Raw genomic sequence first — 11898 nt, 5'->3', positions numbered from 1 at the left:
AATGTATATAACCCTAATGCATATAACAATCCATTAACTAACATACCTGCATGCCCAACATACAAACATGTATGACAACATGATCTTGCCTCGAGGTTCAATTCTGCAACTTCACTTTAATTATCTCATCTCTTGCTCTATCTCAGCCAACGCATTAGCATCCAATATCATCATGATGCCCTGATTGCATACAATGACCTCATGCACAACAACCTTCACCATGACAATGCATGCATAACAACATATAGACACTGACATGCATAACAAATGCATATACAACCATACACTCATGACGACACATCCCACAACAACACCATCAACCTTCACACAACGACATCACTACAACCATGATCAACACCATGCAAATGCAACAAGCACATGGACTACAAGCATAAGGAACACATATGCAACCAACATGAATGCATGACCAACACACAACCCATCCAGTCCGAAGGGTGAACCATGCTCTGATACCACTTTGTGGTATCATATATGACCCAAAGAGAGCACAACCCACTTTGATACCACTTTGTAACACCCTCCTCCCACATATACCCAAGCAATTGGCCAACCGGGGTAAACATGCGACGAGGGGCCACTATGATATAATTTGACCTCCTAAGTTACATTAAGGAAGTGGAACCGATGAAAACACACCATACAGACCTTGAACATCAACAATAGGACTCCTAGGAACCATCCCAACCTTTATGCCAACTAGCCCCCGAGTCCCACTGAACTTTTAAGCTATTAAACCTCTAGACGCTCCCATGTTATGGGCATGCCAACATCCAAGGACCTTTGGATGCTCTCACAGGCTTGCAAGCTAGCGTCTAGGGACTATTTTGCTAATTTTTGTGCCAGCATCCCCAGGATTTAAGCCACATTTTCAAGCCCAGAGCCTAGGTCACTGCCCAGAATTGAATGACACCTTCATAATAGTAATACAACATGGAAATAACAGTACTAATGCAATTACTTGAATAAGACCTTGACTAGACCCCTACTAGCCATGACAGGCATTTCATCAAACATATCACGAATATGTAATCTACAGGTGTAAATAACATATATGAGCATAGGGGTCTCATACTTATTTGAGATTCGCTATGAGGCATTGTTTCCTTATCACTTTAGCTACAGTTTCATCCATTAGGCCATAGATACATTGTTCATTCATTTACAAGTAAAAACATGATGAGAGCCATACATAGCTATTGTCATAAAACATATACATAACCAGCATAATAACAACAAAAATACCAAGGAAATCATAGCCATATAATCCACATATAAACCAATATAATACTCATAGAAATACAAGGATAAATAACCTCATATTGATGATGCAAAATCCAAACCCGAGATGGGACTTCCACGTTCCACTCGACCATAGAATGGTTGATCCAAATCTCTCTTCAGCCATTCACCCCTGTGCCATATTCCAAGCATGAATGTGGGATCTCATAGAACACGTCAATCCAAAACCATCCAGGGCTTCCATCGACCATCCACCTCAACCCATCAAATAGTGATTCCACCTAACAGTCGGACATCACAAAACCATCATCATATTAGTCTCCATCCAAGCCTTCAAGGGATTCCAGAGTGTTTGTTCCAACCAAGGCTTCCAGGGATTCCAGAGTGTTTGTTCCAACCAAGCCTTCCAGGGATTCCAGAGTGTTTGCTCTAACCAAGCCTTCCAGGACTAGTAACTCAACCCACAACTATTGTCGGGCTTCCAGAGCGTTTGTCCAACCAAGGCTTCGAGGACTAGTAACTCAACCCACCAAGGGCTTCTAGGGCATTTTTCCAACCAAGGCTTCCAAGACTAGTAACTCAACCCAAGTTGTTACAGGGCTTCCAGAGCGTTTGTCCAACCAGGGCTCCAGAAACTAATAACTCAACCCAAGCTAAAGGAAACATGAGAACCAACCAGGAAAACAAAGAAATAAACCCACAACACCATGGTTATTCAGGAAATGGCAAGGCTAGGAAAATCCACTGTCAATCTAGGCAATCCTCCATGCCAATAATAGATCATGACCAATAAACCACATGCATGTGCCATGCATGCCAAAACTAGTGAGGAAAACATACTCGCAACTCGGTACCTACAAGAAAAACCTACTATAGTTATTGATCCCGATGTCCTCTTGTGATTTCCTGCTCTTCATTTGCCTTCTTGCTCCAAAACTCCAAGTATGCCACACTCTCTAAGAGTGATCCAAGAAAACTATAAGTGTCCAAGAGTATGAGAGAGAGAGAGAATAATGAGAGAGCTCCAAAATTGAACTGACAAAATGTTACACTGACCAAGCCTGCCCATTGATCCTTAGAAGCCTTTTTATCAATGAGGCCTCTATTTTCTTCAATTTCCATTATTTTCCTTCATTTTCCTCTTCACATGCAACTTGCGACCTTTCACCTTCCTTTTCTCCTATTTTCTATTATTTTCATAAATAAATGTGCCAAAATATCATTTTACCTTTCCAAAGCCTTAGCCATTTCCTTAGCCATAATAAACTGAAGTGACACCCCACTAGGATGTTTTACCCACCATTCAGCTTAGAATACGTGTCTCATCATTGTGGCCTTATATATTTTTACATAAATTTTAACCAAAGTTGTTACAAATTGTTCCAAATCCCAATAAAGAAGGAATTACAGTGGAACATTCCAAAAATTAAGAAGTGGACATTTGTCTTATGATCCTTCTTGTCATGCTTTCTCCTTTTATTCAACACACATGGATACTTATGCATCAAAAGGATATTGTGATAGGTCCCACTCTCTAAAGATATGTATAAGAGGAAGAGATACCATCAAAAATGATTTATGGAGACAATCATGTAAAGTTACATCATCATCCATTATGACACTACCAAGAAATAAGGATTTTACAATGACTTTTGTGGAGGTGATATTTAGAGTTGAATATTTATAAAGATCTTTGACAACAATTTTCATAGAGGTGGTGGCAAAGCGTTTTGTGAAAACACACTTAAATGCACCAAATGGTTATAGCCCCACTAATGCACTTTGTAGAGAACCATGCTAATGCGCCAAAACACACATTGGATGGGTAATGGTAGAATGCATCTTTTGCAAGGATTCACTCCTTTGGGAAATTCTGCATTAAAGGGCTTGTAAGTTTCACCAATAATTCCCCCAATATTATTTGACACATAATCAACAATACACCATATTATCTCAAGTGTACTAGTGTCAAAGTCCACAATTTGCATTTACTACTACTCAATGTCATAAATCATGCACCTATTGACAAATAACACTAACACATCGACACACTTTTTTCATGGAGGCTACTCTTGTCAATGTGTAATTATAGAAATAGAACACTATACTATGGCGCTTCATATTTTAATGGGTGTGTTGTGTATTAAAATATAACAATGCCGCATAGTTAGCGTTCCCTGCTGCTTAGTTTAATTATTTACCTTTGAAAGATATGAACAAATGCCCAAATTTGAATAAGGGCTTAGTTTGATATAGTTAAATTAAAGTTAAAAACAATAAAGATATAATAGAAAATGATCCATTTTGCCAAAAAATCTCATGTGCAATGGACTATATCATAGATATAGATAAAGTAGTATTCATGGTGTATCCATTTTATAAGAGCACATATTAAAAATGGTTTATGATAGCAAACAACTAGGTCAGAGATGGTTCACTAGTTTGAAATCGACACTAGAAAAAAGGAATATTATTCAATTTCTCATGATTTTGAATAGTCCTCTTAGTACAAATTGAATGAAGGGATGGTCACAAGGGTGAATAAGTGAGATTTATACTAACAAAAGGGTGGGACTTGCATGTGATAACTAGGACATCCTCGCAGGTCACCCATCTCAATACTCCTTTGGCTCAAGTGCACTTAACTTTGAAGTTCTTTTGATACTCAAACCTACTTAACTTGCTACCCCATTTGTAAAACCTTAGCAATTATTGTGCTATATGAGCTATTCAATTAGAACTCCCTAAATCTTTTTATTTATTGAGGAACTTCTACAATTCAACATATAAAAATAATATTTATAAATAAATATACGCATCTATAACAAAGTAGTTAATAGCTACGAGTCAATTTTTTACTAAATATAATATGCCACATAATCATTAGTAACAATAAACTAAAAATGATTTATAATAATAATCAACAATATCACAAACAATATAACAAAACAATTAACAAAAATAAATACGAAGAAAAAAAAAAGAAGAGAAGAAAAATGACAATATAACTAAGATCTTACACGAAATATATCATTAAAATAATATAACTAATATCTTAATACCTCTGGTATGATCTGGTGTATAACATGGCGCTCGGTACGTGGGTGGCTTGGTGGGTTGGCGCGTGGCTTATTACCACCGCCATCCGGCCTCATGTGATGTCTGACATTAATTCCTCTGCCAACTTCTTCAATGTTGCGTTAATGCAGCTTGTCCCTCCTTACCAGCCTGCGAGATCATCTATCATGGCGCCCCTCCAAGATTTCATTCATGCTCCTCCCCTGCGCTCGTGTTGTTCCCTTGCTGTCGCAGAGCCTCGCTCTCGGCCCAGCCCAGGGAAATGTTGTGCTCTGGATTCGTCGGGACTTCATGTTTCTCACAGCCCTTTCTGCAATTTCAGTTATAGCTCGTCCTTTGTCTCTCCCAGTGCTCCTCAGCGTGCTGAAGCTAAGCCCCTTTCTGTCCCCCCTCGCCTTCACAGCACTGCTGCCTGTTCAGTGCCTCCTGTTCTTTGCATCATGCCTAAATTACGCCAGAGAATGGGCTGCAGGAGGGGAAATTCCCAGGGGCGAGTTATCCGCCAGCCCTCCTCCTCTACTTTGGACTCCTCGTCTTATTCCTTGGATGTCTGCTCTGACCGCCATCCCGTTACCAGGAGTGGTCATGGACGGGGTCGAGGGTAGCTCAATTCTGCAGCGCGCTCTCATAATCCTCAATCTCACACCGCTCGTTTTCAATTCCCCTGCACACTCAGTAATTTCTCCTTCTTAGCTTCAGTCACCATTGAGCTTCGAGAGGATACTTCTGGTCTGGTTGCTATGACACCAGGGGTGACTTTGGAGACGAGGGCGGAAGAAACACATGGTACTTCTCAGATTGACAACAAGTAGAGTAAGGATCCTGGTGGCACTGCAACCCAGAACATGAACATTCAAGCTGGTCCGAGCGTCCCTACTGGTGGCGGTTCTTCAGGCAAAGAAGGTCATCCCTCTGAGGATGAATTGAAGAGCCACCTTCCACCTCTCATGAAGTTTAATCAGGTCGGCGTTCAATGGTTTTTGATTCTCTGTTGTTTGAAGCTGCTCAATTCCCTCCTATTTTATAGTCAGTATTTGCTCTACAGTTCTCATGCTCAAACCTTTTCTCTAAAGTTAAATTGCCGATTTCCCCTGCGTGGGCGACATTCTTCTGATTGTGTCTTTGGGTCTCGATTATGGTTATAGTTGTTTAATGGATCAGATTTCAGTTTTGAATTGGGCAACGCTTCCTTCCTTATTGGTATGGGCCTAGTCAACTTGTTTTGGTCTTTGAATTAACTCTGGTCAGTCTTCAGTTTCGAAATTGGTGTATTCTGTTTCTATGATTTAGTCAGGTTCATGGTCCTAGAAGCTCTTCTGGTCAGTCTTCAGCAGGTCTTTTTGGTCAGTGTTCAGCTATGTAATGTGAGCATGCCGCATCTCTGGGCTAGACTTCTCGAGGCAGCTGCCTCTTTGTAAAAATATTTTTGTATCAATATAGGAGTAGACAAATTCAAACAAAAATAAAAAAAATCTTAATACAAAAATATTTCATTGTAAAAAAACTAAACTACGTAACAACATTCCTTATGTTGTTTTATAGGTAGCGACTCATTTACATAATTAAGTATTATTCAATTAAATTAGAGTTAGATAAAATGCTTACTCTTACTTAATATTCTTTATTATTTAAGTTGGTTGAAATAAATCTTATTTTGTTTACCATTTTTTGAAATGTTAATTTCAGTTTTTTAATTTTAGTGAATTAAATCATTTTAAAATAAGTTAAAAGTTATTATATTATATATATATATATATAGATAGAGAGAGAGAGAGAGAGAGAGAGATTTAAAATAAACAATAACTTTCCAATAAAATATCTCATTAAATTAGAAAAATAATAAGTTAGAAAAATCCTTCCTTTTTTTTCAGGAACGAAAAAGCGTGATTATATTATATAAGGAATATAATGATCAGAATACATTGCCAGATAGAAACTGCATATGAGCTAGAAACGGACTAATAATCCGTTACAGAAAAAAACCTGAGAAAGAGGATAGAAATCCCCAAACACATAAATCTGATGATCATCCAAATAGACAGTCATTCTTTGTAATAGAGGCCTCAAAGACGATATTTTGCAAATACAAACATTTGGAGAACTAAGATCCTCCGTGGAGGATACAACACAAATTCCAAAAAAGTGATTGACAAAATCAAAATGAGGACAGCAAGGACAAAATTGACAAAACATACCTGACACCAGCAAGATGATATTATGCTTCAGGTAAAGAAAATTTTGTGATAGAGAACACTTGCTTGTCTGAAATTACCTTCACGTGCCATATACCTGGAGCTGTAAACAGACCTTCCTTTGATAAACTGTCTGCCTTATTGTTCTATAACCTGTATATGTGCTGTATGGAACATCCTTCCATCCTTTCCCATAGGAAAACAATCATGTTCATCCAACCTGCAAGTTGAGGATTGCTAATATGGATTTTTCCCAGAACAAAATCAACCATTACTTAACAGATTTGGAAAAAATATATTTATTATTAACTACATAATATCATATGTGCTTTGGATTATTCTTATGGAGAGATAATATTATCATATTTTTGCCTAAAGGACAATATAGCTTGGGCTATATTTTTTTTATTAAAATAAACAAATGTTTCCTTGACATTGAAGCAAGTCGTAACAGTTTGGTGATAATAAATGTGGTGGGATCACGATGCTTATGAATTTAGTCTTTATTGAGAGTTGGAGTAGAGAAATAATATCGTGCATGATAGGAGTAATGGCTATGGAATAGTCTTGGTGAAGTTAAGATTAATGGATTTTGTATTTCCATATGTCTTATTCGTACTCCAAATAATTTGGTGGTGGCAGCACCATCATTGTCGAATAAGAACAAAGTTTTTTTTATCAATCATAATTGAAAAAAATCATAATATAAATAAAAAATAAATTAATAATTTTTTATAAAGTTAAGATTACAAATATGAGTTTGATTTTTGGTCAAAGATTAACTATTTAAAATTCAACGCATTGTCGAATGCAATTCCTGCCATACGGCACGAATAATAATAAATTAAGCACACATATGCATCAAAAGGGGATAGACACACCACATCATGTATTAAAAAAATAAAAATAAAAACAAACAAATAAACAAAAACTTAACTTTTCCCAAAATATTGACCTATAATTAGTGCTTCATTTTTTCATTTGTAGCATTGGTGTATATTTCAATCAAAGTTATCCACATAGCCATGCTATTGATTAATGTATATCCCTCATTCTTGAACCTTTTTTCATTTTCTTCAAAAGCCCTAAATTGGTTTTAGGCTATATTCAATGATAGCAAGCCTAAGGAGTAAGCATTCACCAAGTAACTCCTTAATTGCCTTATTTAAACATTTTTACTTCAAGCCTTTTGTTGCTTTATGTGCAAAATTGCAATTGTTTAAAACTAATTTGGTTCGCGTTCCATAGGGGTTTCCATTAGCACACCACGAATATGGTGTGTGAATTTTGAACTTATTAAACAAAAATCCAATGCATCAAAATATCCTACACATTGTAGGAGTGCATCGTTAGTATATTGGCATATAATACAAATAATGTGTTGTTCCCTTGAAGATAGTTTATCCTTAGGAAACAATGCCAAATCACTAGGATGTGCTTTTTATTTTTATTTTTTGGTTAAAAAATTGTCTCTATGGATTTAAAGCCTTGCTTTGATGTAAAAGACGACATCCTTTAAGTGTTTAACGAAATTTCTTGTTCCCAACTATGACAGATACTAAGTGGGCTTAAAGTGATGAAAGAAGAATAAAGAGAAATATAATGGAATCCTTTAATATTCACCTAAATATCTCGGTTATCTGATATAGCAAAAAATGCACAGAATAATATTGTAATGGTTTATCAATATAACATAATTTAGTCACATGAAATAAAGGCCACAATTTATCTTTTTGAGAGGTATGATACAAACAATCTTATTATATCATAGATCTTAGTGTGAAATATAACTTTGTGAGGTAACGTAAGGGAATTTAATCCTCAACTTAGGCGCCTCTCAAATATTTCATATAACTTCAAAATTGTTCATTTGAAAAAAGAAAAGAAAAAAAAAGTATTATCCTTGAATATAAAATACATTATTTTCTCTCCAATAGTGAATCCCTTTTCATGAGTCTTTATACGAAATATAAATAACAACTTTATTGTTACAAAAACTATTTTATAGGATCTAACTATTTTAAAATAGAAAATGTCTTTAACAATCCAATAATAAGTTGCCATACATCCTCTTTTGGTTGAATTATGTTGCAAAATTTGAGAAACTCATGGAGCTAAACTGACCAACCAGTCTTAGTTAGGCCTAACTATATAACTATACAATAACATCTTCTTATAGGCAACATCTAACTCAATATATTTTTGATACGCTAGTGTAATGGGAAACAACATCTGAACTCGACAATGAATGTAAAAATCATTCATTAGTTTATCCACTAGCACCTGTTCATTTAATTTTATAGTGATATTTGAAAATATACTTTCATCTGCTCTAACCTCAAGTAAAAGATTCTTGTAAACATCTAGAGGCAATAATTTTCCTTCCTTATCCCAACAGGATGGCATTCCCATTGCTTCCAAAATATGAAATTTTTCATTAAAAGAATCAACCTCCTTTTTGGCCAATCTAGGTTATCATGTACTTGTTGCATAAAATTATTTTTTGTAGTTTTGTCTGCCTCCATACCCATAGTAGTCCTGTCTCGCACACCCGCTCTTCTAAGTTGCTCTCTACTTCTAGAATTCAAATATTTTACCAATTTAGCAACAACTTGTGGTTTGTCTCCAAATTGTGCTTGAACTTGTTTGATAGACAACTCTCTATTCTACAATAACATTGCTTCTTCTCCAATAGCAACAATTGATTCCTGTGGTTTAGAAACATTAGTGATTATTTCATCCCAAAGTAAATTTCTCACTTCAGTTAGAGATTGTGTACCAATTAATTGATTTTTGAACAATCTAATTTCCTTTGCATCCTAGGCTTGATTTCATGGTCTTTATTGATAATTGCATTTTTATCTTCCAATTCATCTTTGAGCTCCCCTATCTCATAGTTCTTTACTATAAACATTTTTTGGGGGTTTTCACTTTCTTGATCTTTAATGCTTAGAGTTGACATAGTCTCTGCCAACTTTTCCGAGGGATCCACCTCTATAGTTGTTGCTTCATATATGATTGTTGCATAAACATTCTCATTCTTATCCTTTATCATACTTCCAATTTGTTGTTCTTGTTTTTCAATATGTTTATTTTGCTCAATAATCAAGGATAACAATTGCTCCTTTTCTTTTTGGACTGCTTCTAGCTCTGGTGTTTAGGCATGCTACAGAGCTAGCATTTTAAGTTTTCTCCTAAGCACCTGAATGCATGTATCTCTTGATTTGATCAGTCTTGCATTGAAGATGAACTATTTGGGTTTGCACCCAATTTGATTATGCATTGCTCCAAATTCTCTATTCTCACAGGCTTAGTTTTGGTTAAAATTCTCTCTTGTTTCAACTTATTAGTCACTTTGGTCAACATGTTTTCTAGGTTTGAAGTATTAGTGGTTATATTAGTTAAGCTTCTACATAACATCCCCCCTATCTTCCTATGTAGACCCATCTGATTAACCAAATGAATCTGTTTCAAATCGACAATAAACTTTGTTGCTTTGTAGTCTTCTACAGTTTTAATAACCCGAGACTTAGGTTAAAATATTGTCATCTTTAATTATCTTTTTTCATAATCTAGCGCTGAGAGTAGTCTTATTTGTGATGATCATGAGCCCTGCTTCCATAGTTCAATATAGGAATCTTGTTTTAATTTCAGATTCTTATTCTTTATTTCCATAAATTGAGAGAAAATTTATCCTGCTTACTAGTTGTGGTAGGTGAAACACACTGAGATCATGTTTCTTGTGCAAAAGAAGTTGATGATATAAGTTACAGATTGAAACAAACTTGCTTTATGTAATATCTTCAATATTTACCTCATACATTGAAACCTCTATTTCTCCTTACCTTTGTCTTTTATGTACTCTATGCTTTGCATCTTCCGACTCTGAAGTTGATGTTGACTGCTCTATTTCAAAAATATTATTTGAAGCTCTTTCTCTTTTTGTTGTAGAGGTTCAATGATAACTAGTTGTGAATTTCACTACTTATTTGAATAATAGATACTGGATCATGCTCTCAAACTTCTCTCTTAGTAAACTACTAAATTTCAAGTCTTGGCACATGCTTATAAGGGGCTAAAACATGCACCAATCTTCTGTTGTGATATAGTATTGTGTGGTTCATAATGCCAAATCTCTCATTGTGAGAGCTTTCTTTCCTTCACATTGCCTCAACTTCTTGATTAGTTGCTCTATTATTAACCAAAAATGTCCCCATTCATACCTCAAGTTCAAACATGGCAAGTTGTTTTTTAATATAAAATGAATTTGGTCAACATTGAGACTCTACCTTATGAACTCTAATAAAACATTATCATTGGTAGGAAAGAGGCAAGCCTCTATGGAGGTAGTTCACAACCATAAACTCCGATTTCTATAAACCCCCGATAAAGATGCCAATCTCCAACTCTCGTCCCCTCACTAAGTTATAACATTTTTTTTTTATTTTTTTATAGGCAATATCGTTGAAGGAGACGAATCATATAATGAACTGAAAGTAACTATTAAAACTTATTAACAAAATTAGAAAAAGTAAACTATAGAGAATGATTTCTCACCACTAGTGTCTAATGTATTATAGAGAGGGAATTCCCACTTGGATCCCAAGTTTGCAATTGTAAATTGCAAAATCTACCCACTTGAAAGTAAACAAAAATGTAAAACAAGATTGACTAATATCTGAATGATTTGGTAGTACTATAATGGGCTAATTGTTCATTTATGACATCAACTAAAAATTGACCAAAATGAAACCTAACAAAATACTTATTGGTTGGTGATAGAGATGTTAGAAACCCTAAAATGTGCTCATCTATTGGCTAATCATCATCAATATCTTAGGAAACAACAAATCATAGAAATAATTTTCCTAGACATCTTAGGAAAAGTACTGGATGAATAAGGAGGATTACATTGAGGTAAATGGGAATTTAGAGGCAAAAAGATTCAAGGACAATGGTGTTTTCTTCGGGACTTAACTCATTATAGGACTGACTCGAAGGATCTTCATTTAGAGGTTTTGTTTGGTCAGGAATTACAATTTTCAACATTTCTAAAATAGTTGCAAAACTAATATAAAATAAAACCACTCCATTTTTTGATACAATTACCTGCTTGCTTGGGAGATATCATTTTGAGCACCATGAGACAAATTCAGGATATGGGTGAGTTTGAGGAATAATGAATTGTGCTAAGTAGGACTCCCAAACCAAAGAAATGTCGTGAAGGTGTTGGAAGCATTGAAGCACCCATTCTCTTAACTCATACAAATCAAATTTAAAATGGGTTTCATGGGAATTAGCCTCCCTATCTATCAATAGAAAATCATCAAAATTAACTATATAGGAAGCTTCTATTGTCAAGGGTTTT

This window comes from Pinus tabuliformis, chromosome 9 (genome assembly GCF_031772625.1).
Source record: "Pinus tabuliformis cultivar Carrire ecotype Pingquan chromosome 9, CPIR1, whole genome shotgun sequence".
NCBI classification, from domain to species: Eukaryota; Viridiplantae; Streptophyta; class Pinopsida; order Pinales; family Pinaceae; genus Pinus; species Pinus tabuliformis.
The sequence above is the reverse complement of the archived record's forward strand: the minus strand, read 5'-3'. Positions refer to the sequence as shown.